Genomic DNA, 27304 nt, shown 5'->3' with positions numbered 1-27304 from the left:
GAAACACTTCCCATTTTATCACACAGAATATTAAAAAGATACGTCCTCGGGGTTGGCCCGTGGCCGAGTGGTTAGGTTCGTGGGCTTCCCCTTCGGCGGCCCAGGGTTTCGCTGGTTCGGATCCTGGGCACAGACATGGCAGCACTCGTCAGGCCATGCTGAGGCGGCGTCCCACATTCCACAACTGGAGGGACCCACAACTAAAAATATGCAACTATGTACCGGGGTCTTTGGGGAGAAAAAGGAAAAATAAAATCTTAAAAAAAAAAAAAGTACTCAAGGGTGAAGATTTAATAAAATTAATAATCTTTACTACTTCAGCAAGGGCATTTTTTCAGTGAAACTGGCCTTGTTTTCCTCAGTGAGTGTGTGAGGTGAAGACTGCAGTAACCACTGGTACAGTTTGGTGTCACTACCTTGGTTTATGCGAAGCAGGTGGCAGTTCTACCCACCGTTGCACTTGTACCATTACTGCAAACATCAACACGGTGAAAAGGCAAAAACCTCTTAGGATTACAGTGAACGTAGTTTTAACCTTGCAGACCCCCTGCAAGCTTCTTGGGGACCCCCAGGGATTCAGGGGTCATATTTTGAGACCACTGGACTAGGACATAGCAGATGTTAAGTACGTACATTCAACTGATATTATTGTTGTGTATTATAATTCTTTTTTTTTTTAAAGATTTAATTTTTCCTTTTTCTCACCAAAGCCCCCCGATACATAGTTGTGTACTTTTAGTTGTGGCTCCTTCTAGTTGTGGCAAGTGGGATGCCACCTCAGCGTGGCCTGATGAGCGGTGCCATGTCTGCGCTGAGGATCCAAACCAGCGAAACCCTGGGCCACCGAAGCGGAGCACGCGAACCTAACCACTCGGCCACGGGGCCGGCCCCATGTAATTCTTTATTTATGGCTCTGTCTTCTTTGGTCCAGGCTCTTATCTGTTTGTCCCCAGTGCCGGACACAGTGTCCCAGAGGGAGGATGACGTGGATGAATATGTGATTAACGCGTGCCATCCTGTGGGCCAGGATTGGAGGAGGGCATGTTAATAGCTGCCTCTTGTGCTGGATGCTAAGGTGAAGGAGGCTACTTTACTGGATGTATATGCTTTCTTGACAACTTTGATGTTGAATGGCATTTTTTCAAGGGTGCCAGATAACTGAAGAACTTGCATTTTTGACATTTGGCTGTTGGCGTCCCTCTCAGGGGTTTCTGTGGGTGACATTTGTGCTCATGGAGACATTTCAGGCAGGCGGAGTGTATGTGATTTCCAACAGTCAGCGCTTTCCAGGGGTTGGCCGAGGTGTCCATTTGGACGTGCAGCTGGAACAGGGACGCTGTGCAGTGGGAGTGCTGGCTGGCCTCTGCCCAGTGGCACAGGCACTTGGAGCATCAGCTGAGGCCGCTGAGACCTGGGGAGGCTGATAGCTCCTTGCCTCAGATCAGCCAGTGCCAAACCTGGACCAAGTTCCCTGCTTGCAGCTGATCCAGTTCTGCATTGAGGCTGGCTTCTCAGTGCTTTAAACAGTATTTTCTTGTTTGTTTCGTTTTGAATTTGATGACAGAAAGTTAGTAGTGGAGCCTTTACCTTAACGAGTTAGCGGGGGATTTTTGTACACTTTATCCCAACCTCGAAATCTGGATAAGTAACCTGGAGGTGACTGTTGTTATAGATTTTTCAAAATGGACATCCACTTGGCTTCTAAGCTTTTATTTATTACAAGGGTTGTTTTAAGTGGGAGAAGTTGCTTTCCTTTCTAAGAGGATTCTCTGTGGTGTGACCAAAATTCTTCTTCCAGGGGGCTCAGGAGTCGGAAGGGGACCCTGGATGTTGGCCTTGGTGGGTGTGATAAGACCTATCAATGTTTTACATCTTCAGTGTTTTTTTTACAATATAAAAGAAGAGATTTTGCCTGGCGTTAACCTGTTTGTATGGGTGCCTCCCTGGAAGGGGTTCCGGAGCCCTCTGTGCTTACTGCTTATGCTAGCTTAGGGTGTATATGTATTGAGGAGACTTAGGAGAGTCTTTTGGTTTGTCGTCCTTTTAGTGAACTCGTAGCTGCCCACAAAAGCCTTTAGAACAGAGACAGAGGGAGCCAGAGGAGACTAGAAGAGCAGAGCTGCGTGTTGGGGGAGGCAGCTGGAACCCAGGATGTGTTGAGGGAGGGGGGCTGCCACCTCCGAGAACTACAGGATGTGTAGACATTGCAGTTGTCAGTGTGCTGTGCCCTGTCCCGCCCCTTTTGACCCTCACCACGCTCTTACTAGTTAGTCAGGGAGGTGACGTTACTACACGTTTTATAGGTGTGGGAAATGAGACTCATAAAGGTCAGTGCAAAGTCATGTGGTTAGTCAGTGGTGGAATGGCCACCAGTCTGCAGGCCTTCTTGTTCCTAATGGGTGCATATTTGTTTGTGACCACACTAGGCTCCTTTGTTAGTGAGAGAGGTTTCTTAGGGCCAGAGTCAAGGGCAACATTGGAGGAGCTGGTGTGCTAAGTGCTGGCCTTCCATCAGTCTTGGATTGAGTCAGAAAGAGTGTACAGGGTCTTTTATTTGTGGGAGATGCCGTGGCCACTCTGAAGATGTAGGATGGACCCCGCCCAAAGTTTGGTTTGCATGTCAAAGGATGAGGAGGCCAGGTGCACACCAAGAGATAGGGAAAGTCTTATTACTCATGTGGTGAAGCTTTGTGGGGGAGCCCAGGGCAGGCTCTCAGGCAGGTTGGAAAGTGAGTTGAGAGAGCAGGGAAAGGCAACAGGCTTGGCCTTTATTGTGTTTAGAGGGGGAGGCTGGCGGAGGGCTTCCTTGCTTGCCTGTCTGGGCTTGGATGGTTTGAAGGTCCTGCATGTGCCGAAGCACATGCCCTGGGCTTGCTACCAGTGTGCTCAAATTTAGGGCAGAAAGGGAAGGGGGGATGGTAGGGGTTGAAAGCTGTCAGCAGTCACCCATCAGAAATGGAGCCAGATGTGTTACAGGCCAAGACATCTTTCTGCAGGGACCCTTTGGTTCCAGGGGAGTGAGTCAGTGAGCTGCTGGAAGGACTCATGGACTTAGCTAGGTTGTAATGCGGCGTGATCTCAGCTCGAAGTAGCCTGTGACTCCATGCTGCTTTGCCCACAGAACGTTAGGCCTTTCTGCTGATTTAGAGTGTGAGCCTGTTGGAAACTAAGGGAAATGTGTGGGGAAAGAGGAGAGAGTGGTGGAGAAGGCTGTGAGTGCATGGCGTGGCTGTCTTTAACTGAGAACTCTGCCTCGCTTCTCTCTGTCCCCCTCCCCAGCCCTGTTTTACCCTGGGAGGTTTAGGCAGAAAGTGGGTCTGGGCCAGCAGTGGGCATTGCTGCCTGGTGGAGGATGTGTAATCCCGTTTCCCCACACAGGAGTGGGACCTTGGCCTGTCCCCTCCAGGACGTTTGGCAGCCATCAAGCTGAAGGTGTCCCAAGGGGCAGGGGACGCAGCGGAATGCGAAGGAATGGTAGGCTGTAGGGCGAGGCCTGCTTTGTGCTAGGACTTTCTTTTTTTTTTTTTTTTTCTTGCTTTATCTCCCCAAATCCTCCCTGGTACATAGTTGTATATCTTAGTTGCTGGTCCTTCTAGTTGTGGCATATGGGACGCCGCCTCACCGTGGTCTGACGAGTGGTGCCATTTCTGCACCCAGGATCTGAACCCTGGGCCGCTGCAGTGGAGCGTGCAAACTTAACCACTCGGTCACGGGGCCGGCCCCAGGACTTTCTGCTCTTGGAAGACTCTCGGTTGTACTTGGAAGACGTGTTTTGGAAGCCAGTGAGACGTGGACTCTAACAGACTACCGTGTAGTCACATGTTTTTAATATTAGGGAATTAGAACATTGAATGATGTCCAAGTCGAGCAGTCTGTTCTGGCACTTAAAATGTGCTGCTTTTCAGTGGAGGGCAAGACGCTGCTTTGAGCGTCGCTTGGAGGTGGAAGAGGTGTGTGTTTGTGGTTTTTCAGAAGGTGAAAAGGAGGGTTTCCTGTTAGTGTTTCCGTAGGATAGATATCTAACTGTGGCTTAGTAATGTCCTGGAAGATGAGTAGGTGGGAGGGACCCTGCGGTGGAGGGTCGCTGCAGATCAGACTCACTGCAGTGGGCCGTGGACACTGACTGAGTCCCTCTGGGTCTGTGCACTCACACACGGGACGGCTGGAGTCACGGCCTGTTCCTAGGGTGCTCTCAGCTTGGGTCTGTGGGAGGAACCTTCCTTAGGAAGTGCTTCTGTGGGCTCATAATGGCAGCAGTCCCGCCCTCAGAGAATTCTGTTGGCTCCTGCATGCATGCCTCGGGAGTGTTATCTAATTTCTCCCCTCTGTCCACACCCAGGTTTGTCTCGGGAAGTTCCTGCCAGTTTCAGGTGACTGATGGCTTCCTTTTGGGCCACCACTTCAGCTAAGGGCAGTTATCTAGGAGCTCATGTTAGTGCAGCAGGTCAGATCCCCGGCCTTTGTTCCCCACATGCGGATGGAACGCATCTGTACTTGACAGTGCTCACAGCAACGAGAGAGCCGCAGAGACCCAGGTGTGTAATAGCTGTAGGCCTGCTGAGGATTGATTGTGGCCAATAATTTGGTTATGTCTTTCATTATTGTAATTTGAAAATCTTAAATCTGAATTATACAAATACATGAATTTAAAAATTGGAGTATTATAGATAAAACCTAGAGCTCTAGTTTATTCCTTTTAATTGCTATACAACATTCAGTTGTATCCTTATACTCCAGTTTATTTACCTATTTTCCTGTTTTTTGCTAACTACTAATTACTACACATATCGTTGCCATAAACGTTTTGCACATGTCTCTTTGGGCATATGTTTTCATGTTTTTATAGGATAGATACCTGGAAGTGGAGGCATTGGGTCTTAAAGGCAGATGTTTGTAAAACATATATAAACTTCAAATTAATACACTTTTATTCCTTAAAGTTTTTAACCCTGATTGGCAGACAGTGAAACCAGGAGTGCGGGATAGGAGTGATCCCTCCCTCCCCCAGGCACTGAAGGGGTCCATGGTCTGTAGAGAATTCAAAACAATGATAAAGCTAACTAAAGTTCAGCCAACTTGTTTTTTTAATTGCCACCTGTCTCCTATTCTAAACAATGTCAGTAACAAAATACTCTTCCCCCTAGATCTTTTGTTGGTCTAGTTTCCAGATATTTGTTGCAGTAACTGTTGAGGCTTTTGTTATACTTTAGTAAACATTCTGTTCTACACAGAGGATAACTATTGTACATTGGCTCCATACCTGTGGATGAAGTTGTGAAATAAGTTTATAATGATTATCATCTGGAGCTCACTTTGGGCATAGTTTATGTCTCCAACCCCTGTGGTCCTGCCGTGTTGAATGGTGGATTGAAATCAGCAAGTATAACACACTGATTGTACTTCTGTCATTCTGTGTGACCGCTGGAGTTTTTATTTGTATTTAAAATTTAAAACAGTGAAACAACTTGAAGGATAATATTGTTGTTTGGTATCTGCAAATTTTAGTTTATACATGAAGTGCTTTGTCAGCAGTTTTCCAAAGTGGAATGTATACTCCTAGCAGCAAAATTTGAGAATTCCAATTATTCCACATCCTCACCAGCACCTGATATTTCTTTTTAAACAAGCAAATTTAGTTTCATTGCAGTCCTCCTAATAGCAGATAAAATAGTTTTAAAACCCAGTTGTGCTTTGCAATGTGCGTCATCAAAACCATCCAATGTAGATCCGTGAATGAGAAAACTGCGGTCTCTCCTTCCAGGAGTGGGTATTTAGGTATTTAGTTGAGAGTGACAGTGGCCCTTTGCTGAGCCACTTGAAGGTGAAGGGGAGGAAGAGAATTCCTCTACCTACTCTAGGTCCTTCTGGCTGATCTACAGATTAAATTGGCATGAGACAGAATAACAGGAGAAAATCAAACAAAGCTTTCTAACACGTGTACGTGAGAGAAACGCAGGAAAATTGAGCAACTCGCCAGAATGGCCAAAGCTGCCACCTTAAATACCATCTTCAGCTAAAGGTGGAGGAGGGTGCTGAGGGTGGTGGTTTGGGGCTTCAGAGGGGAGGAAGGCAATTCACATGGAGATGGAAAAGCAAATGTTTGGTAGATGAGAGTGGGCTTGGCAAGGACCCTCACAGTCTACAGATACCCAGAGTTATCTAAAGTGATGGCCTGTCCTGGGGACAGGCCTTTTATCTTAAATTCTTTTAGGCAGTTAGGGGGAAGGTCAAAGTTTCTTTTAGAGTCTTTTGTTGTTAAAAATAAGCCGAAGAGACACATTTTGAGGTGGCTAATTCTGATCCCCCACAAAATAAAAAGGTTAGCATTATACTGTCAGTTTTAGTGACCATGAAGACATAATTTATAGACATAAATATGTGAGTGGTAAACATCACTACACATCTGTACTAGTGTTTCTCGTAAGTGTTGTAGGGGAGGAAGACGTTTCCTCTTCCCAAATGTGGGTTTGTCTGGCCAGAGAACGAATTAAATTCACATGAGACAGAATAGCAAGAGAAAATTAAACAAAGCTTTATGAGGAACCATGGCCCCGGGGCCTTTCTTCCTTCAGGAAGAAAGGGCACCGAAGAAGTGGGGTCCACAGAGTGGTTATATGTGAACATGTGATTGAAATGTCCCTCCCACAATAGTCACAAGATTGCCCTGTGGCACAGTCCTTGATGGACACAGCAGATAGTGCTCGGCTATCTCGGAGGGCGTAGCAGGAGGCAAGTCTATCGTCTGGAGCTGGGCGGCCACAGGTGAGCGCAGCAATCAGTTCCTAGCCTAAGGAAAGATGCTTAATCCCTAAAGAAATGCCAGCGTTGGAAGGGGGAGGGAAGTCAGTTACAGGAGGTTACCAGAGAAGCACAATAAAATGCAGATTTTAAGTCCTTGCCTTTGGTATTAAGAGTTTTTAGAGAGAAGGTCATCTCCTTTCTTCTTCCTGGTACAGAGAGGGAGCCACCTTTTACAGATAGAGATTTACCTTACAAATGTAAATGTGTCCTAGCAAAGGGCAAGTTCCATTCCTCAGAGCCTCCTTCCCTGTCCCAGTTTATCAAAAGCAATCAGCCTCCAATAATCCTGATGCCAAAGAGACATATCTTGGGGTGGCCAATTTCAGGTCGCCATAGTGTCTTGTTCCTTTGTCTGTATATTTGTTCTCAACTACCTGATTAAAATGAGAAATAGAGGATTAGGAACTGGTTATGCTTTTGGACCTCTGGATGTGTAATTCCATTAGATTTGGCTGAAAATGTGTGTCATGTTCCTGTAAAGAAGAAAGCTGGTGATGTGGGTTGCTTTCCTTGGTGTTGGCTGGTTGAGAAATCATTCATCACATTCTGTGAACTTTTCTTTCTGTATCTTTGTGTCATGTTGGAGTCTGTGTAGCCTTATTATCCTTACTCACTCCTTTTAACCTTGGGTTATAGAGAAGGCGGATCTGGGGTGGAAAGCGATCCCAGGAGAGCAGGTTAACTTTTTCATCTCAAAGGTCTCTCTTGGGGGATCTGTACTGGTCATGGTCATATATTTCTTTCCCCTTTAGTGTTCCCAGGGGTTGGAGGAGCTCCCATAAGAAAACATAAGGTTGGAATGAGTGGTGGTGGTGGTTCTGTAGAAATGAAGAGGAGGCTGCTCCACGGCTGAGACGACAGCCAGCCGGAAGCTGGAACAAGACTGCCCACTGCTCTGTTTGGCACAGATGGGGGATGAGGATGGTGGAATGGGGAATGGCTTTAATCAGTCTGTCAGTCAGATGCAAAGTTGACGTCAGGTGATAACTCTAAGAAGAGATGAGTAGATACTGAAAAGAAAGAAATCAAGAAAGGGGAGGAGGGAAGTACACACACACAGTGTTCTTGAAAGTGATTATGGGCGTACAGGTTGCTTTTCATTCAAGGACTTACTGTGGGCAGTTTTTAAGTTCAAAAAACAGGAAAAAAATTTGTATTTTGTGTAATAAATTTAGTAATTAATATATAGCACGTAGAATTAGGCATTTTCCTCCTGGGTAAACTTGCCGCCAAGATCCGCGAGATAATATTCAAAGCCACAGATCATTGATGGAGTCCGAACACAGCTGTAGCATTCCATGGGAGGCCTGGCTTTCTTGAGAATGAGCACAGTAGGTGTGGCCCTTCCCCTCTGGCCTGTCTCCTGAGGTGGTGTCCCTGAGGCTGGGATCCAGCCCCTTTGTGCTTTTTCTTGTTCCTTTAGTGTTTCAGAATGGCAGGTAACTTTGGGCCATTTCTGACTCTTCTGGAGAGCAATTCCACAGGAGCAGACTCTCTGGCGTCAGGCCAGTGTTTGGAAGATGATTCTGCAGCTTTTCCTGTATCGCCTTTGAATCTAGTGCTCCACAGTAAGCTGTCTTTATGGTCTCTATTGATGAAGGCTGAAGCAAAATAGACTCTAATGGCAGCATTTCAGAAGGCCTCTGTGAGCGCTTGTTTATATGGCACTTAAGTGTGCAGGGTGCTGGTGCTGGCAGAGTAGTTGTGGCCTTGTACTGACGAGTGCTTTGTCTCCCAAATCGCAGCTCTTTTGGCTGGAGAGTGTATGAAGGGTGTTTTAGGAGCAGGCACTAGAGACATCTTACAACATGACGAATGGGCACAACTGGGTACAACTCAGTATTTGCGTTTCTGCATCCAGCATCGAGGTTTAGTGGCCTTGCTCTCCTTGCTGGTGGAGCATTGGTAAGAATGAGCTTCTCTTTTCACATATAAATGATTGCATTTCCACCCAAAGGGCTCTATTTTCCAACTGAAGGGCCCTAAATTTCTGTTGCTGCCATTACAAATTACTACATCCTTTGTAGCTTAAACAGTGCAAATGTATTATCTTACATACAATTCAGAAGTCTGACATGGGTACTACTGTTACCTCCCAAGGGGGGTCATCTGCTCACCGCAAGACGTGCTGATAGTCAGGAGGCAAAGGGGTAGGAGAGAAAGGGTTTTATTACTTACAGCTTGCTAGCAAGAGGGAACATGGCTGACTTGTGTCTGAAAGAACCATCTTACAGAACAAAGACTACAGGCCAGTTTATATATGGGGCTGGTCTGGGGGTGGTAGTGGGGGTGAGTGGGAGGCAGCTGCTCTCCAGGGTGGGACAGACATCTGGTCCCAGTTCCTGATAGTCCTTTGTTTTACTGCATATGCATCAGAGAATGGAGCAATGCCCTATACCCTGATCTTTCAGTCGTCATTGATGATGGCTATCAGTGTAGGCTCTCTGCCCAGGAGTCATCACATTCCTAAGGAACTCAAAAAGAACAACGTTATCATCTTAAAGCAGCTGAGAGGGGCCACAAAATCTACAGAGCATGTCTGGGCTGGTTAATCGGAGGTCATTCAAAGTTACAATATAGTTTCTTCTCTACAGTGTGGCTTCCCTCATGTCAGCCTTGTGTTGAGCCAGTATCTTACAAGGCTGAAGTCAGGGGGTGGTAGCACATTCTGGAAGCCCTAGGGGCGATCCTATTTCCTTGCCTTTTCAGCTACATTCCTTGGCTCACGGCCCCTCCTCTGTCGTCAAAGCTAGCAGACTAGCATCTCTGGACTCCCCTTCTGTCATCACACCTTTCTTTCTCTTCTGCTTCTCTTTTCCACTTTTAAGTGTATTATATTGGGTCCACTCAGATAATCAGGATAATTTCCCTGTTTTAAAGTCAGTGTGTTACCCCACAAAGGGCAAGATCTACTCACCGCGAGACAAAAGCCAATTGTCAAGAGGCAAGATGGTGGCAGAGAAAGGGCATTTTATCATAGCTCACTAGCAAGAGGGAAGACAGCCGAGTGATTTCTGAAAGAACCATCTTCAGGGGGCACAGAATCTTGAAGGAGTTACGTAGGCCAGTGGGTTCTAGGGGAGGTTGGGAATGTTGACCCTCTGGTGTCACAGACTGGGAGTCGAGTCCCCACACCAGATCGCTCAGTGTCATTGATGACGGCTATCAGCATAGACTCTGTTTGGGGTCATCACATTCCTAAGGAACTCAGGACGAAGTTATCCTCTTACACAGCTAGGAGGTCTATGTACAAGCAGGGGTCGTAAAATCTACCGAATAGGTGGATCTCCCGGAGGGTGCGAACCCAGCTGGGTCAGTCCGTCAGAGGTCATTGGAAATTACAGCATGGTCTCTTCCCTACAGTATGACCTCCCTTACGTCAGCCTTCTGTTGAGCCTGTTTCAAGTGGATTGCAACCTTAATGCCATCTGCGACTTTAATTCCCCTTGCCATGGAAGGTGACGTATTCACAGGGATTAGGATGTGGACATTTTTAGGGCCAGTATTCTGCCTACCACAGGCTCTTTCTCTGTTTCCGTAGTACCCTGATCTGTACCAAGTAATATAGAAGTTACCTGTTTACGTATATTGTACTCCTCCTAATTTCACACGCTTCCCGAGGGCAGGCACTGCCTGTTTCATCTCTGAATTCCCAGCATCACTGTGGCGCCTGGCGCACATAGAGGCTGCTCCGTGTTTGCCGAGCTGATCAGAACTGTTTCAACCCTCGTTTTATTTATGAACAAACTAAGAGCTAGGGAATTCTGATTTTACAGCAAAGCAGTGAGAACTCAAACCTTTTTATCTCTTAACTTCTGTAAAGCCATTAAATGCAAGGCTCAGAAGACCTGCGTGTCCAGTAAGAATGCATTATTTTTCTTGTCTCTCATAAAGGCATCAGCTGATGCTGGTCATGAGCCCGAAACCAAATGGACAAACTGAATCACCGTTTGTGTATCTGAAGACTGCTCTCTAAACGGAGAATATCAGTTAGTAATAAATCAGCTCAGCATTTAGTGGATGGAAGATGAGGAAAATCTCAAACCAGACAATCACTGAGAACTATCAGATTCTATTTGTAAAAATAGAGCCTATAAATTAAATCAGCACAGAGCATAATTTGATCTTGCTTTATCTGATGGCTGAATTTAGCGAACTTCTTGTCAGTTAATTTTGACTTTGTCTAAATGCCCTTTGTGTTGCCTTTCAAATACTAATTAGTAGGAGGCAAAGCCAGGATGGAGAACCAGCCCAAAAAACTTGCCCAGGATGCCTTGTGAGGCAGCAGACAGTATCCCCACCTCAGGAGCAGGAATGGCAACAAAACCCACATTCTTTTGCTAGATTGACACGTGTTCAGGTGGTTTTAAAATGGAGTTGCACATCTGTTGCATTTGTTTTGGTATTTGAAATTTTTTATTTCAAAGCTAGCCCTAATGAAAACAATAGGTTTTCTTCAGTTTTTATTTAAATGCTGGTTGTTTTGAGTATTTGCCTGCACATTTGGTTTTGGTGTGAGCCAAAGGCTGGCAGTTGTCAGCTGAGCAGAGGGCTCCCTTACTTCTGCCTTACTTCAGAGCCTTTGGAACTTTCTGGGCCCTCAGTCTCATTTCTCTCTGCTCCCCATCACATGCCCAGCCAGGTCTCGCCTTCTCTTCTCTTGCTGTTCCTCAGCCCAGCACACCTACCATATATGCATCTCAGCCCCTCAGGGCCTTTGTAGTTGACAGTATGGTGTAGGCCAGTGGGTTTCAAACTATTTAGTTTTCAAAGTGTTGAAACTGCTGTATTTTTTTTAAAATGATGTCTTAACGCAGATTCTCAAGGTAAAATGGACTAATGTGGACTGCTTAGGGTGATTCTGAATGGAACCCAGAGCCTGCCCTGCCCAGGGTTGGGGCCTGAACACAGTGTTCATGGGTCCCTCTGGTGACCCAGAACCCAGATGGAAAATTCCTGGCGTAGTGGAAAGAGCACAGACTCCATTACTTACTAGATGTGTGACTATGGGCAGGTCACCCTAGTTGTCAGTTGTGTCATTTTTAAAATGGAAATAATAATACCTACCTCACTGGGTGGTTGCAAGGAGTAGATGAGATCGTGCTTGTCAGAAGGTCTAGCAGGTTCTCTGTAAATGGTAGCCTCAGGTGTTGCTTTTGAGATTCTCCTCCTTTCTGTTGTCCTCCTGCTCCTCCTCATCTTCTTTTTCCTCTCATCCTCTCCTCTCTCCCCTCCTACTCCTGTTTTTATCTGTCATTCCTTCATGGCCTTGCTAGGACTGGCAGAGTGGGCCAAGACAGGGTCCCTGTCCTGAAGGAGCTTACAGTTGAGATGGGGCTAAATGCTTTAAACAATAATTTAGGCAGTGCTGCAGAATATCCTGTGGGCTCATCAAGGATGAGGTCACGGCCAGCTGGGGGTCTGGGACGGCTTCAGAGGCATTGAGGTTAGAACCAGATCTTAAAGTGAGGTAGGATTTCCATAGAGGTCAAAGGGGTACGTTCTGTTGGAGGAATGAGTAGAGGAAAGGCGAGGGGCAGGAGAGTACGGCGCATGTTTAGGGGCCCCTTTGGCTGATAGGAGTGTGCTTGTAGGAGAGCAGAGGAGCAGGTGAGGAAGACCTCGGATCCCAGGCTGGTCCTGCAGAGCTGTGGCGTCAGAGCTGTGTGTCACAGAGTAGTGAGTGGAGAAGTGAGCTGACAGGTGACGTGACTGCTGGGGAGAGAGAGCGTGGGACAGAGAGGCCAGGAGGGCTTTGCTGTGGCCGCCGCAGAGCCTGGCCCAGGTGTTTGGCGTTGGGCTCCCTCTCTCCCCTGTTGCAGTAGTCTCGATCCCTCTGCCGGTAGTCCTGAATAAAGTCTGCCTGCCTGTTTTAACAGGTGTCAGAATAATTTTTTTTAGCACAGGCCCAGTGGAGAGATGCTCTAATAAATGCATGACAGATTGAATTGACTTGTAGCAGGTAGAGGGAATGATCAAGTAGCAGTATTTTCTCCCCTGCTGTCCTGGGCTTTTTATTGGCCTTGTCATGAGGGTGTCTGTGCCTTTTATTGATTCGGAGAGAAGTTGTGGCCTTGCTCGTCGGGGATGCATGCCCGTGAGTCGGGTGAGTTGGCGTTGTTTAGCTCTTCTGCTCTCTGCCTTTCTTTTTCTTTAGCCCACTTGCCGTCCGCTGTCTCTGCACCTGTCTCCTCCACGTTTCGCTTGCTCGTAGGCTGTTTTGGGAGAGCTTATGTAAAGGATGGTGTTGACCCGAAGGCCTCATCCAGCTAGTTTTCGCCTCCCTGATGTTTTTCTGACATCTTCTCTTCTCTGGTTCTCAAGCCGTTCTCTATGAAGAGGCAGCGGACCAGGTGAGCTAAGGCTGAGAGCTTGTGTGCATTTATTAAACTTCAGGCCATTCTCTCCAGCCTCTGAGAGTGTGGCAACGGCTTCATTTGGTAAGTCGAGTCAGAAGGACAAGGGGTGACGAGTGTGTGTGTTGACGTATGAGAAAGCAGTCTGCACTGAGACACGGGTATGACTCTTTAGATGGGCAGAATGAGTGAGTTGAGCCTCTTTTTGGCAAAAGTTTGCTTCAGTGAACCTGTTACTTTGTTCTCCAATGCTCAGTGCCTCTTATGTGTGCACCACGAGGGAAGTGCGCCACTCACGGTAGTAGATGTCTCTCCTTTTCCACGAGCTGTGAAGTGTGGGAGAAAGACATATCCTCTATCTTCTTGGTCCTTCTGGCCGGGCTGTGAGTTAAATTTACATGAGACAGAATAGCAGGAGAAAATCAGAGAAAGCTTTATAACATATATACATGGGAGGCACTCAGGAAAACTGAGCAAATCGCCAAAATGGTGGAGGCTCTCATCTTAAATACTATCCTCAGCTAAAGACAAAGGTGGATGTTGAGGGTGGTGGTTTGGGATTTCAAAGGGGAGGAAGACAATTTACATGGAGATGGAAATGTAAATGGGTCAACTACAGACGGTGTGACCTGAGAGACAGTTTACATTGCATTAGTTCACAGCAGCATTGCTTACAACAGCTAAATGTGGAAGCAACTCAAGTGTCCATTAGCAGATGAAGAGATTAAGCAAAATGTGGTACACACATACAGTGGAATATCATTCATCCTTAAAAAGGAAGCATATTCTGACATATGCTACAACATGGGTGAACCGCGAAGAAATGTAAACCAACCATAAAAGGACAAACGCTGCATGATTCCACTTATATGAGGTACTCAGAGGAGTCAGAATCACAAAGACAAAATAAAAGGTGGTTGGCAGGGACTGAGAAAAGGGGAGAACGTGCGCTTATTGGTTAAAAGGCATAGAGTTTCAGTTTTACAAGATGGAAAGAATTATGGGGATGGATAGTAGTGGTGGCCACACACAGCGTGAATGTACTCAACACTACTGATCTGTACACTTAAAAATGGTTAAGATGGTAAACTTATGTCTATTTCACCACAATAAAAAAAAAGAACGAACTCACAGAGTGGGTTTTCATTATCATGTTGTTTTCCAAGGCACAGAATCACAGTGTTTAGCAGAGAGTCCTGAGGTAGCTGGTGGTCTAGAGGTTAAGATTTGAATAAAGAATGCCCTTCAAAACCGCGGGTGAGTCAAAGATGAGAAATCTGCCCTAAAAACAAAACGAAAATCCTGGACTAAAAGGCAAAGTAGTCATGGATCCCGTGCTTCAAATGTTAACAAGGTCTGTGTGAGAGCACACCAAGAAGCTCAGGCCACTGAAAGCCACCTGCAGCAGCAGGGCACATGGCCGTGCAGTCGTATGTGTCAATTTAAGATCTGACTCTTAAGCCAATCAACCTTAATTTAAAGGCTCCCTCCTTCCGGGAACAGGCCCCTCTCTTTTAAATTCTTTTAGGCAGTTTTGGGGGGAGTCAAATTTTCTTTTGGAGTCTTTTTTTTTTTTTTTTTTAAGATTTTGTTTTTTTCCTTTTTCTCCCCAAAGCCCCCCAGTACATAGTTGTGTATTCTTCGTTGTGGGTCCTTCTAGTTGTGGCATGTGGGACGCTGCCTCAGCGTGGTTTGATGAGCAGTGCCATGTCCACGCCAGGATTTGAACCAACGAAACACTGGGCCGCCTGCAGTGGAGCGCGCGAACTTAACCACTCGGCCACGGGGCCAGCCCCCGGAGTCTTTTGTTTTTAAAATTAAGCCAAAGGGACACATTTTGGTGTGGCCAATTCTCGTCCCCCCCAGTGTACAAGTGTCTCTTGGAGGTTCTGCTTTCAGTGCTTTTGGATGTACACCTAGAAGTGGGATCATACGGTAATTCTATTTTTAATTTTCTGAGGCACTGCCATACTGTTTTCCACAGTGATTGTACTGTTTCACATTCCCACTAACAGTGCACAAGGGTTCAAAATTCTCTGTATCCTCACCAACACTTGTTGTTTTTAATTTTTTTGATAGCCATCCTAATGGGTGTGAGGTGATGAGCTCATTGTGGTTTTGATTTGTATTTCCCTAATGACTAGTGACGTTCAGTATCTTTTCGTGTGCTTATTGACCATTCATGTAGGTTCTTTTGATAAATGTTTATTCAAGTCCTTTGCCCACTTTGAACCAGGTTTGTGGTTGAGTTTTAGAAGTTCTTTATATATTCTAGATGTTAATCCCTTATCAGATATATGATTTGCAAATATTTTCTCCCATACTGTGGGTTGCCTTTTTACTCTGTGGATAGTGTCTTTTGATGCACAAAATGTTTTAATTTTCCTGAAGTCCACTTGGTCTGTTTTTTCTTTTGTTGTCTTTACCTTTCAATGATAGCCAAGAAATCATTGCCAAGTCCAATGTCATGAAGCTTTTATCCTGTGATTTAGGTCCTTGACCTATTTTGAGTTAATTTTTGTTTATAGTGTTAGGTAAGGGTCCTACTTCATTCTTTAGCAAGTTGATATTCAGTTTTCCCAGCACCAGTTGTTGAAAAGACTGTCCTTTCCCCATTGAGTGGTCTTAACATTCTTGTCAAAAATCATTTGACCATATTTGTGAGAGTTTATTTCTGGGCTCTCTATACTGTTCCATTGGTCTCTATGTCTTTATGCCAGTACCACACTGTTTTTATTACTGTAGCTTTGTAGTAAGTTTCAAAATCAGGAAATGTGAGTTCCCCTGTTTTGTTCTTCATTTTCAAGATTTTTCTGGCTATTTGGATACCTTGAGATTCCATATGAATTTGAAGATGGGTTTTTCTATTTCTGCAAAGAATATCATTGGGATTTTGACAACGATTGCATTGAATCTGTAGATTGCTTTGGGTAGTATTGACATTTTAACAATATTAAGTCCAATCCATGTACATGGGTTGTGTTTCCATTTATTTATGTATTCTTTAATTTCCTTTAGCAGTGTTTTGTGTTTTCATTATACAAGTCTCTCACTTCCTTGGTTAAGTTAATTTCTATTTTATTCTTTTTGAAGCTATTGTAAATGGAATTGTTTTTGTAATTTCCTTTTCAGATTATTCATTGTTCTTATATAGAAATGCCACTGATTTTTGTGTATTGTCTTTGTATCCTGTCACTTTGATGAATTTATTTATTCTAGCAGCTTTTTTTTGTGAGGTCTTTAGGATTTTCTACGTATAAGATCATTTCACAGAGAGAATTTCACTTCTTCTTTTCCAGTTTGGATGCCTTTTATTTCTTTTTCTTGCTGAATTACTCTGGCTAGAACTTCCAGTATTATGTTGAATAGAAGTGGTGAAAGCAGGCATCCTTGCCTTGTGGCTGATGTAGAGGAAAAGCTTTCAGTTTTTTTACCATTGAGAATGATGTTTGCTGTGGGTTTTTCATATATAGCTTTTATTATGTTGAGATAGTTTTCTGCATCAATTGAGATGATCATGTGGTTTTTCTCTTTCATTTTGTTGATGTGGTCTATTACATTGATTGATTTTTCTATGTCGAACCATCCTTGCATTCCAGGAATAGATCCCACTTGGTCATGATGTATAATACTTTTAATATACTGCTGAATTCTGTTTGCTATGGTTTTCTTGAGGGTTTTGCATTAATATTCATAAATGATGTTGGTCTATAGTCTTCTTGTAGTGTCTTTCTCTGGCTTTGGTATCAAGGTTCTGCTGGCCTCATAGAATGCGTTAAGAAGTATTCTCTCCTCTTCAATTTTTGGAAAATGTTGAGAGGGATTGGTATTATTTCTTCGTTAAATATTTGGTAAAATTCACTAGTGAAGCCGTTAGGTCCAGGACTTCTTTTTGTTTGGAGATTTTTGGTTACTGACTCAACTTTTTTACTAGTTATATGTCTATTCAGATTTTCTATTTGTTTGTAATTCAGTCTTGGTGGGTTTTGTGTTTCTAGGAGTTTGTCCATTTCGTCTAGGTTCTCCACTTTTTTGGTGTACGATTGTTTATAGTGCAGTTGTCCCTTGATATCCCTGGGGGATTGGTTCCAGGACCCCCAGCAGACACCAAAATTTGAGGATGCTTAAGTTCTTTGTATAAAAGTGGCAAGTATGTGCATATAAGCTCTGCACATCTTCCCGTGTACTTCGAATCGTGTCTAGATTACTTATGATACCCAATACAATGTAAATACTATGTAAACACTTGTTATACCATATTGTTTAGGGAATAATGACAAGAAAAAGATTCTGTACATGCTCACTACGGACATAGCCATCGTAAGCCATTCACTCCGTGTTTGGTTGAATCCGAGGTTACAGAATCCAGGGATACAGATGGCCAACTGCACTCTCTTATAATCCTTTTTATTTCTGGAGAACCAGTAGTAATGTTCCCACTTTCACTTATGATTTTAGTAATTTGAGTCTTCTCCCTTTTTTCCTTAGTTCGTCTAGCTAAAGGTTTAATTTTGTTGACCTTTTTGAAGAACTAGTTTTTTGGTTTCATTGATTTTTTTTTATTGTTTTTCTATTTTCTATTTTGTTTATCTCTGCTCTGATCTTTATTATTTCCTTTCTTCTGCTAGTTTTGGGTTTAGTTTGTTCTTTTTTTCTGGTTCCTTAAGTTTTAAAGTTAGGTTGTTGAGTTGAGATCTTCCTTGTTTTTTAATGGAAGCATTTACAGCTATAAATTTCCCCCTTGGCACTGTTTTCACCATGTCCCGTTAAATTTTGGTATGTCATGTTTTCATTTTCATTCCTTTCTTAGGTATTTTCTTATTTCCCGTGTAATTTCTTTTTTAATCCATTGGGTAAAATGTGTTGTTTAGTTTTCAGTTTCATGAATTTTCCGGTCTTTTATTATTGGTTTCTAACTTTATCTCATTGTGGTTGGAGAAGATACTTTGTATATCTGTCTTTGTAAATCTATTGAGATTTAATTTGTGGCTTAACATATGGTCTATCCTGGAAAATGTCCCAGGCACTTGAGGAGAATGTGTATGCTTTTGTTTGAGTGTTCCGTATATGTCTGTTACATCTGGTTAGTTTATTGTGTTGAGTCCTTTATTTTCTTGTATTCTGTTTGGTGGTTGTATCTGTTTTTGTGAGTAGAGGATTGAAATCTCCAATTATTGTTGTGGAACTATCTATTTCTCCCTTCAGTTCTGTCAGTTTTTCTTACTATATTTTGTAGATCTGTCATTAGGTGCATAAATGTTTCTAATTTCTAATTTATATTTTCTTGGTTTATTGAGCCATTCATTAATATGTAATGCCCTTTTTTAATCTAAAATCTGTTTTGTCTGATATTAGTGTAGCTACCCCTGCTCTCTTGGTTACTGTTTTCTTGGAATACCTTTTTCATCCTTTCACTTTCAACCTCTTTGGATTTCAAGTGAGTCTCTTATTGACAGCATTTGGTTGGGTCATATGTTTTTATCCATTTTGCCAATCCCTGTTTTTTGATTGGAGAGTTTAATCTATTTACACTTAAAATAGTTACTGATATTGTTATTTTCCGTATGCCCTATAGCCTTTTTGCCCCTCACTTCCTGCATTACTGTCTTCTTTTGTATTCAGTTGATTTTTTATAGCAAAATATTTCAGTTATTTTTTCATTTCCTTTTGTGTATATTCTAGAGCTTTTTTTGTGTGTTTACCATAGGAATTACATTTAACGTCCTAAAGTTCTAACACTCTAATTTGAATTTATAGCAGCTTAAAAACTCTACTCCTTTACAGCTCTGTCCCCATCCCTTTTGGTTGTCACAAAATTACATCTATATGCTTTGTGTGCCCCAAACCATAAACTAATGCATCAGTCTTGTAAATGTTGTAGAAAACAAGATTATAACCATTACAAACCAAAGTTACAGTAATGCTAACTTTTACACTAATAATTTGTTTTCTTTAAATGTGTTAGTCTCTTAAATCATGTAGAAAATAAACAAAAAGTATAGTTACAAACCATTGTTAGAATAGCACTGGGCTTTTCCGATTCTCTTGTGTTTGCCTTTGTTGAGGTCTTGTGCAGCCACGTTGCTCCGGTCCTGTCTCCGTTTCCCTTCAGGGCTCCTTGGAGCACTTTGTGCAGGGCTGGGGCTAGTGGGCGTGAACACCCTCAACTTCTGTTTATCTGAGAATATCTTACTTTCTCCCTCACTTTTGAAAGATAGTTTGGTCAGATACAGGATTCTGTACCTGCAGTGTCTCCGAGATATGTCCATGTTTCCATTTTGTCCACATGTTGTTTTCTTGACTTTCTCTGCGTCTTCCTTTAGTTCTTTGGGCATCTTTATGACAGTTGTTTGAAGTCTTTGTCCAGTACACCTGCCATCGGGGCATTTTCAGTTCCTCGTGCTTGTTTTGTTCCTTTGAATGGGCTGTACATTCCTGTTTCTTCATGTGCCTTGGGGCTTTTTTTGTGTTGAACACTCAACATTTGAGTCTAATATTGTGGTAACTCTGGAAATCAGATTCTCCTTCTTCACTGGGCTTTGCTGGGTTTTTTTGTTGTTTTGTTTTTGAGGAAGATTAGCCCTGAGCTAACATCTGCCGCCAATCCTCCTCTTTTTGCTGAGGAAGACTGGCCCTGAGCTAACATCGGTGCCCATCTTCCTCTACTTTATATGTGGGATGCCTGCCACAGCATGGCTTGACAAGTGGTGCATAGGTCCACACCTGGGATCCAAATTGGTGAACCTCTGGGCCCCAGAAGTAGAACCTGCAAGCTTAACCGCTGTGCCACTGGGCTGGCCCTGGCTTTGCTTTTTTTGTTACTGTTTTTGTTTATTATTTTTGTGTTTTTTGGTTGTTGTACACTGTCTTTGCACCAAGGATCAGCCTGTGGTGTAAACTTAAAGTTTTCTTGGTCTTTCTGGGCCTTTCCCTGCGCGTGCCTGGTCACTTTATATTTTCCCCTCTAAAGATAGTTGTTTTCTAATGTCCTAGTCTTTAGTGTCTGGCTTCCCAAAGGGGCAACAGTGAAAAATGAAGGCAGGAAAAAGGCTGCTGCCCTGTAGGTGCCCAGGAAGTGACTTCATTTAGATGAGGATGGGCTGGCACCAGTGGCTGCCGGCCTCTGTGATCGGAAGCGGGAGTCTGCGGTTGGAGGACAGATCTCTGGTATTTGGGGGGCAGGGTACGGTTTCCCCATCCTGGCTCCTGCAGTCTGTGTACACTGTTCCAGGAATGTGGACGCAGCTGCCTGCAGGGTGGCGAGGGGTGGGGTCGGCTGGCTCCTGCTGTGCCAGGAGCTGATGCCACCTAACTGCAATTTATCGTGCATGTGGGTCTTCCCCTAGAAGTTGCAAGTCTTACCTCAGAGAGGTTCGGTGGTGCCTTTGTCTTTCTTCATGGGGAGCCAGACTCCTGGTGCTCCCTCCCCCACCGCCTCCCCAGAGTCCTGCTCAAGGCTTCTCTTTTGAAACCTTATACCCCGTTCCCACGTGTTCCTCTTTCTTCTCCTCCCCTCCTTTTTGCCTTCTCTAAAATAGGAATTAAGAATTTGGGGGTGGAGAAGGGAGGCAAATGTGTCATGAAGCAGCATCATTTTCTTTAATAAATTAATGGTGGTTCTGTTTTATCCTCATTTTTCTCTTTAATCTGCTCCCTTAAAAGTGACCCAGAGTGGTGACTCCTGCTTTATTCTCCCTAAAGTCCTGCTGACTGGGGTACTAAGAGCGAAAAAAAATATTTTCACCACCAAGTGACAGGTATAGTGCTGGCTTCCCGAGGAAGGGCCATGTGTATGTGTCACTTTTAGTTCCTCTGGGCTCTTTTTCTTTTTTTTAATTGAAAGGAGAAAGCCTTACCGTCACCTGTCCTGTTGTTTCTAAAGGTTGCACCTAGGGCTGAGGCCTCCTTGGGGCTCCGTGGGGAGGCCGAGCTCACATGCTTTGCTGAGATTTTAAAGTTGCTTTCCGGTGGCCCGTGTGTGGGTGTCGTGGGCTTGGCATCTAAGAGAGGATGTTGGTCTCTCACAGCGCGTGTATTACTGTTTGACAGTGCAGTGTCTCTTTGTCTACCCTCTCCTGTAAGCCCTGGTCTCCTCAAGGGCCAGGGTTTCCATAAGCCCTTTTGTACCCCTGTCCCCAGCACAGTGTTTTGCACATAGCAAGTGCTCAATAAATAGTGCCCGAAGCAGTGAGTGTCGTTTATGAGAATTTGACCTACCTCTTTGTGGTCCATGGTCATGGGATCAGGGAATGATGGTAATTATGGAGACCAGTAGAGAGAGCCTGGGGTATAGAAAGCTGGGATTATGCTAAAAGCTTCCTTTTGACTCATAGTTTCATTCTCCCTCCCTCCCAGACCACTTACTAGACAGCTGACTGGTGTTCTGGCTCCCTTCTTTCCCACACTCCTCCCTAGCTGAAGCATGAGGAAGGGCCGTCCCAGAGGAGCGGGACTGGGGGAGCCGAGCCTGGGTCTTTGTGAACTGGGTGGTCAGCCCTTCCTCTGGGCCCTGAGTGAGTGAACGTCACGCAGCCTCCCGTGGCATCGTTAGGGGGCCGGGGCGCCCAGTGTTCCCGCTGGCTCTGAGAGAAGTGGTTTCCTTCATTCTGGGTTCTCTGTTCTCTGGGGGAGGGTGGGATTAGTGCTTTGCTCTGTGGGGTTGATGTGTGAGCACTGGAGGGGCGCTTGCCTGAGAAAAGGAAGTTCCTGCGGGGCAAGGGTCCGCTCTGTGTGCAGTCGTAGGGGTGGTCGCTGGAGGTCACCCAGCATCACTGGGTGGGGTGCTGAGTCACCCCTGGAGTCCTCTGCCCTCCCCCACGAAGTTCCCCGGGCAGGAGTTGGTGCCTCTGCTCTAGCCTGCTCACGCAGCATTGTCTTTCTGGGGCGGAGGTGGCTGTTTGCAAGATTCCTCTCAGCTCTGTTTCTAGGACGTAATCCCAGCTCCACTTGGGTAGGGAAGATGGCAAGCGCTGGAGTCAGGTCAGTTTTTCTGCTTGTTACGGTTCCAGTGTCAGGCTTAATGGGAGGTGGTTTGAGTGATGCTTTTGGGGGAGCCCCGGGGACCCACTGGACCTGCACACTTCACAACACAGCCCTCTTGCTGCCCAGGGCTGGAGTCCCTCTGCTATTGCTGCGAGAACTGTTGTGGAAATCAAACAAACAAGGCGCAGCAAACTTGAAGGTGGTGGGAAAACTTTGTGTTCAGACGAAAAAAAGCTGTGACAAAACACGTGTCCACGGGAGTCGTCCTGGTACATGGGCCTGTGCACAGCATGGTGATAGCTCTGGCGGCCTCCTCTTTCCACCCTCCTCACCCCACGGAAATATCTATGTCAATGTCTGGAGCTTCATTGTGTAGAGTTCTGCCTGCTAAGTTCAGAAAGTTTTCTGATTATTTAGATGGATGTTGTGCCTCTGGGATGCTGAGAGGTCTCACTCACCTCCTCCTTCCTTCAGGGAGGTCCTTTTTGACTGGCTCCCTAGCTGAGATTTCCAAACTAAAGAGAGAAAACCTCTGATCAATTGTGTCAGAGGTAAAGAGTACTCAGATAATTTGGGGCTAGACATACTTTGCAGGGTGGGGCAGGCAGGCCCTTGACATGGGGCACCGTTTGACTTTGTGGCCCTGGACTGGGGAGGAGGAGTCCTAGGAGGTTAGGGAGAGATGCAGACTTGGTGGCGGGAGGGAATCCACATTGACTTGCCTAGGGCCAGCCTTGCATGCAGGGCACCAAACAGACCCTGTTCTTAGGACCAAAGACTGAGAACTCGAGCTGGAAACAGTGACGTCCGCAGTGCCCAAGTTACTGTGAACAATCCCAGGAGGTTCTTTCTTAGGCAGTGGTACCACACCTGCCTCAACCTGGTGTTGCGCACCACCCGCCTGCCCCCATGCACGTGAGTCCTTTCTTTCCTGCTTTCCTTTCCACATCTCACGTCCTTCTGTGTGTGAGGTAGACGCTGCTCTGGAGAGTGACGTTATTGTCAGATGTCACTTGTCACAGCCCCAGCCCTCCAGACTCAGGACCCGCCTCTGTGGGCTTGTGACACTCATCTCTCATTGTAGTGCCCATGAGAGCGCGCAACTTCCGGAACCCTCTTTGTGGTAGACATGGGTTTTACCTGAGCTTTGCTCTCTGGCATGGCACCTGCGTGGAAGATGGGACGGAATGGAGGCAGCATCGGAGAAGACTTAAACACTGTCAGTTTCTAACTTTGGGTTAACATTCTCGGAGTGATGACCCAAAATGCTTAAGAATTGCTGCCTTTGGTTGTGTCAGTCTACAAAAACAGAAACCAGTTTAAGAGGTAAAATGTTTATTTTGGGATCAAAAAATTGCAGTTTCGGGAGCACAGATTCAGGTAGAAACCCAAATAGTGTCTCACTTACGGGAGAGGGGCCTGGGGTTCTATGGGAAAAGGGCGGAGGATGAGGTGCGTTGTGTTGAGGAAGAGTTCACTGGTGCTGGATCCGGGAGGGCTAGGTTGGTACTTGTGGGTTGGCGTGGGATTCTGTCATCAGGCAAAGGCTAGACTTGTGCTTCATTGACTGGTTAGTGACTCCGTCTTCAGCAACGTCCAGTTTCATCAGTCCTTAGAAACAGGACATTCTTGTCCTTGTTGACTTCCTGCAATGTTGGCAGTTTGGTCCAGTTTGGAAGATAAAGAAATCAAGACATGCAAGCCTGTGAAGTGGCTGCTCCAGCTCTGTTTTAATGTGGCTCCGCTCATGGCGTCTCTCACAGTTGTGTGCTTGCTTCCAGGGCAGGAGGGAGGTGGTGAAGTGGAGAGACTGGATTCTGTTCTCTGAGCAGTGGTGTGGGAGAAACACCCTCATCCGGATGGAGGCGGTGGCAGTGGGGAGGATAGTGTCTTTCCTGGGACCTGTGGAACCAGGACGAGAGGCGCACGACTGAGGACGGGGACCAAGAGGCTGGCAGGAGGCCTCCCTCCACCACGGGAGAGCCGCTGGCAGGAGCCTGGGCTCTGGGAGCTGCCTTTCTTTGCACTGAGTGTGGACACAGATGTGATCCTGACGCCCTGAATCAGAAGGCTGGATACATTCTGCCAGAGAAACAGAAGTGGCTCAGAAGGTAGCATGGCCCCAAGTGGACATCATCTTGATGACACAGGCGTGTTCCTCAGAAGTGTGTCTTTTGCATGAGGTAGCGTTGTTGGCCAGTTCTCCTCCTCTCAGCAGGTATTTTTGTTATGGTCGTGGCGCCCTAGCGTGTGGTCTGTACCCGGGGTCATTTGTGTTTCCAGTTGATCCAGTGTAGTGTCTGTGTTCTCACAGCTGGTGGCAACAGCTGTGTGATTGGGATATTGCCGCATTCCCAGTGACGGGAATCATCTGCCATCTAGTTCTCTAAAAGTCTGTAGTTCAGACCCCTAAGTTCTGATAACTGCTCTTGAAGTGAAGATAGTGTATTTTACAAAATGCATAGTGTATTTTGTCTAAAAAAAATCTGAAAGTGGGGCCAGCTCGGTGGCGCAGTGGTTAAGTTTGCACATTCCACTTCGGCGGCCCGGGGTGTGCCAGTTCGGCTCCTGGGTGCAGACCTACACACTGCTTGGCAAGCCATGCTGTGGTGGCATCCCACATATAAAGGAGAGGAAGATGGGCATGGATGTTAGCTCAGGGCCAGTCTTCCTCAGCAAAAAGAGGAGAATTGGTGGCAGATGTTAGCTCAAGGCTAACCTTCCTCAAAAAATTAAAAAAAAAAATCTGAATGTGTCCAGTAAATTTGTAGGCAAAATGCCTCAATACATGTTTCTTCTTTTAAAATAACTGAGAATGCACTTCATTTTTACTGTATAGTTTAACCACACTGTGTTTATGGGAGTGAGGTATTTTCAAGCAGTTCTGGGAAGATTTTTAGCCTGAGACCCATGGCTGATCCGGTTTCGGCAGGTATGAGGACCTGGTGCCGGACAGAGCTGCCTCTGCATGGGAGCAGACGGAGACAGCGCTTGGGTTCCATGGTCCTTTAGCTCTGTCCTTAAGTCCATCGTAGCTTAGGCTGAGAGCACACTTGGTATGGACGTGCATTTTGAATTCCAAACAAATGCTGTACCAGTCGACTTTGAGAAACTTGTGGCCTGACTGGGTTTCTCCCATTTGTTTCTTTTCTATCTACGTTTTATAAAGCCTCCTGCTTTAGATATGTTGCCATGTGTGCTTGATCATAAAGCAACCAAAGGCATCTTGAAAGCAAGGGTCCCATTTTGAATATCCCTCCCTAATGTGGTCAGATCGTACCTCCCTGCCGTGCTGTGCAGGCTGTGGACCCTGTGCCTGGCTGCTGACTCAGCTTGACGACACAGGGCACCTTTTCCATGCTCAGGGATGCACGTCCATGCTCAGGTTCCTTCAGGGGGCTGGGGCCCTCCCTCCTCCCGTCTCCTGGAAGCTGCCTGCCCCACTGCTGAATTTGGGCTCTAGAAGTGGTCAGAAGATGGTGACACGACCTTCGGCCCCAGCCTGCCTGCCATATGGATCAACACAGGAAGCATGCTTTTTAAATTGAAGGGTGAGCATCTTTCTGCAAAGGAAAACACAGGCTATTTTTTTTGTTTTGTTTTCCTCAGTTGAAAAGGGGTTCCATCTCTTCTGCAATAGATCTTTTATTTTTATGTGCAAAGTACTAATAGGGAAATATTTCACTGACAGATCCCAGTAATATGCTCCTTTTGATGCCACACGGGGAAGAAAATTCTGTGACTGTTATATTGAGAGCCCTGTTGTATAGAGATATTTTGGCTGGACATAGATCAGCCTCCCAACTGGTGTTTAAGCACGCAGGCGTCAGCCCTTAGAGATAAGGCTGTGTTGAAATGGAAGGCTGGGCGTGCTGTTCTGTTCATAGGTGCCCTCAGAAGACCTGCGGAGCTGCGGCTCCTTGACCCTCGGGGGCACGCTGCGGCTCTCCTGCCTGATTCCAGCCACATGCATAGCTTTCCTTTCATTTGGGTTCCCTTCCAGCAACGTGTATTTGATGTGGGAAGCCTGGGGGATTTTGTGAAATGCTGAAAACTCCCCCTTGTAGTTTGACGAGCAGGCGTTTTATTCAGAATCTCCCTGGGAGAATGCTGGGGGTTTGTTCCCCTTCTTGGGGGAAGCTGCACAGTTACCTCGTTTTTTACCCCCACCCCGGTTGGGAATGAATGTTAAGGGCATTTAAGTTGGTGCCCTTGAAAGAGCCAGTTCACAGAGGGAGGAGACACTGCATCATGATCTGGGCTGTGTCACCTGCTTGGGTTACTTGAAGTAGCTTCTTATGCTTGGTTAAGAACATGCATGCTTGAGAAAGCATATTTCTCTTCTAGAAAATTAAGAGTTTTTCCTGATCAACATCTCTCCCACCCCCCAACCCAAAGAACTATCAGTAGGTAGTTCCAGGTTTATCTTCCGTTTGTTAGATAATTGGGAGTAGAAATATTACTGGTGCAATATGTACTTAAAAAGTCTTTTCAAAGGGGAAAATTCTAGTACATGAAAACAAGAGTCTTTCCCTCCCCCCAGGACTGCAACTTGCTTCTCCCTTTTCTTTTCTGGGGCCTTTTAAAGCATTTGGGAGTGGAATGGTTAATGTTTGAAGTTGGGCCTTGGAACAGTGGCTGTGGAAACCTTAGCATGAATTTCCAGACTGTTGTGTTTTTCTTTCTATAGTAGGATCCTGGGGCATTGATCCGTTATTTTAATGTGCACTTTATTTCTTTTGAGAAAAGGAGAAGATGGTAGAGAAGAAAAGAGACTTCTGAACGTGTACTTGATGGAACCCCGACTGAAGGGCTTGGGGTGTTGCCGGCAGTGGAGGGGCGGCGGCCGGCAGCCTCAGCCTGGGTGGCAGTGGGTTCAGCTGTGTCCAGGATCAGCAGTTCCCAGTTTGGGGGAGTTTTATAGTGAGTGCCATGTGCTTAGAATCCTTGGACTCGAACTGCCCGTGATAGTTCCTTCTCAGGTTTAACAATAAGAGGAGAAAAAGGGAGCTGAGGGGCAGAGACAAATGCAAAGGGCTGTGTGAGAGAACATTGACTCACCGAGGAGAGGAAGCTGCAGATCTCTTCTTTGGGGACAGTCATGTTTATCTGTCTGGTTAAATCCTCAATGCTTGGGGGCTGATAGTGAAACCCTGGAATCTATG

At 45.5% G+C, this 27304-nt stretch overlaps 1 protein-coding gene across 15 annotated transcripts in view; it reads left to right on the top strand.

Moving 5' to 3' along the window:
* The window catches only part of CCNY (cyclin Y), a 306663-nt gene that overhangs the window by 144378 nt on the left and 134981 nt on the right, over positions 1 to 27304 (top strand). The window contains exon 1 of one of the 15 annotated variants that reach the window (XM_070255161.1): positions 4258 to 4535. The exons of 12 other annotated variants lie outside the window; for them this stretch is intronic. The gene's annotated coding sequence lies outside the window, so the exon portion shown is untranslated. Of the gene's footprint in view, positions 1 to 4257; positions 4536 to 6644; positions 6763 to 21891; positions 22137 to 27304 lie in introns of those variants that run through there. 2 more of the 15 variants (XM_070255160.1, XM_070255167.1) reach the window with 2 other exon arrangements.

This window comes from Equus caballus, chromosome 29, assembly GCF_041296265.1.
Source record: "Equus caballus isolate H_3958 breed thoroughbred chromosome 29, TB-T2T, whole genome shotgun sequence".
Lineage (NCBI taxonomy): Eukaryota > Metazoa > Chordata > Mammalia > Perissodactyla > Equidae > Equus > Equus caballus.
The sequence above is the reverse complement of the archived record's forward strand: the minus strand, read 5'-3'. Positions and strand labels throughout refer to the sequence as shown.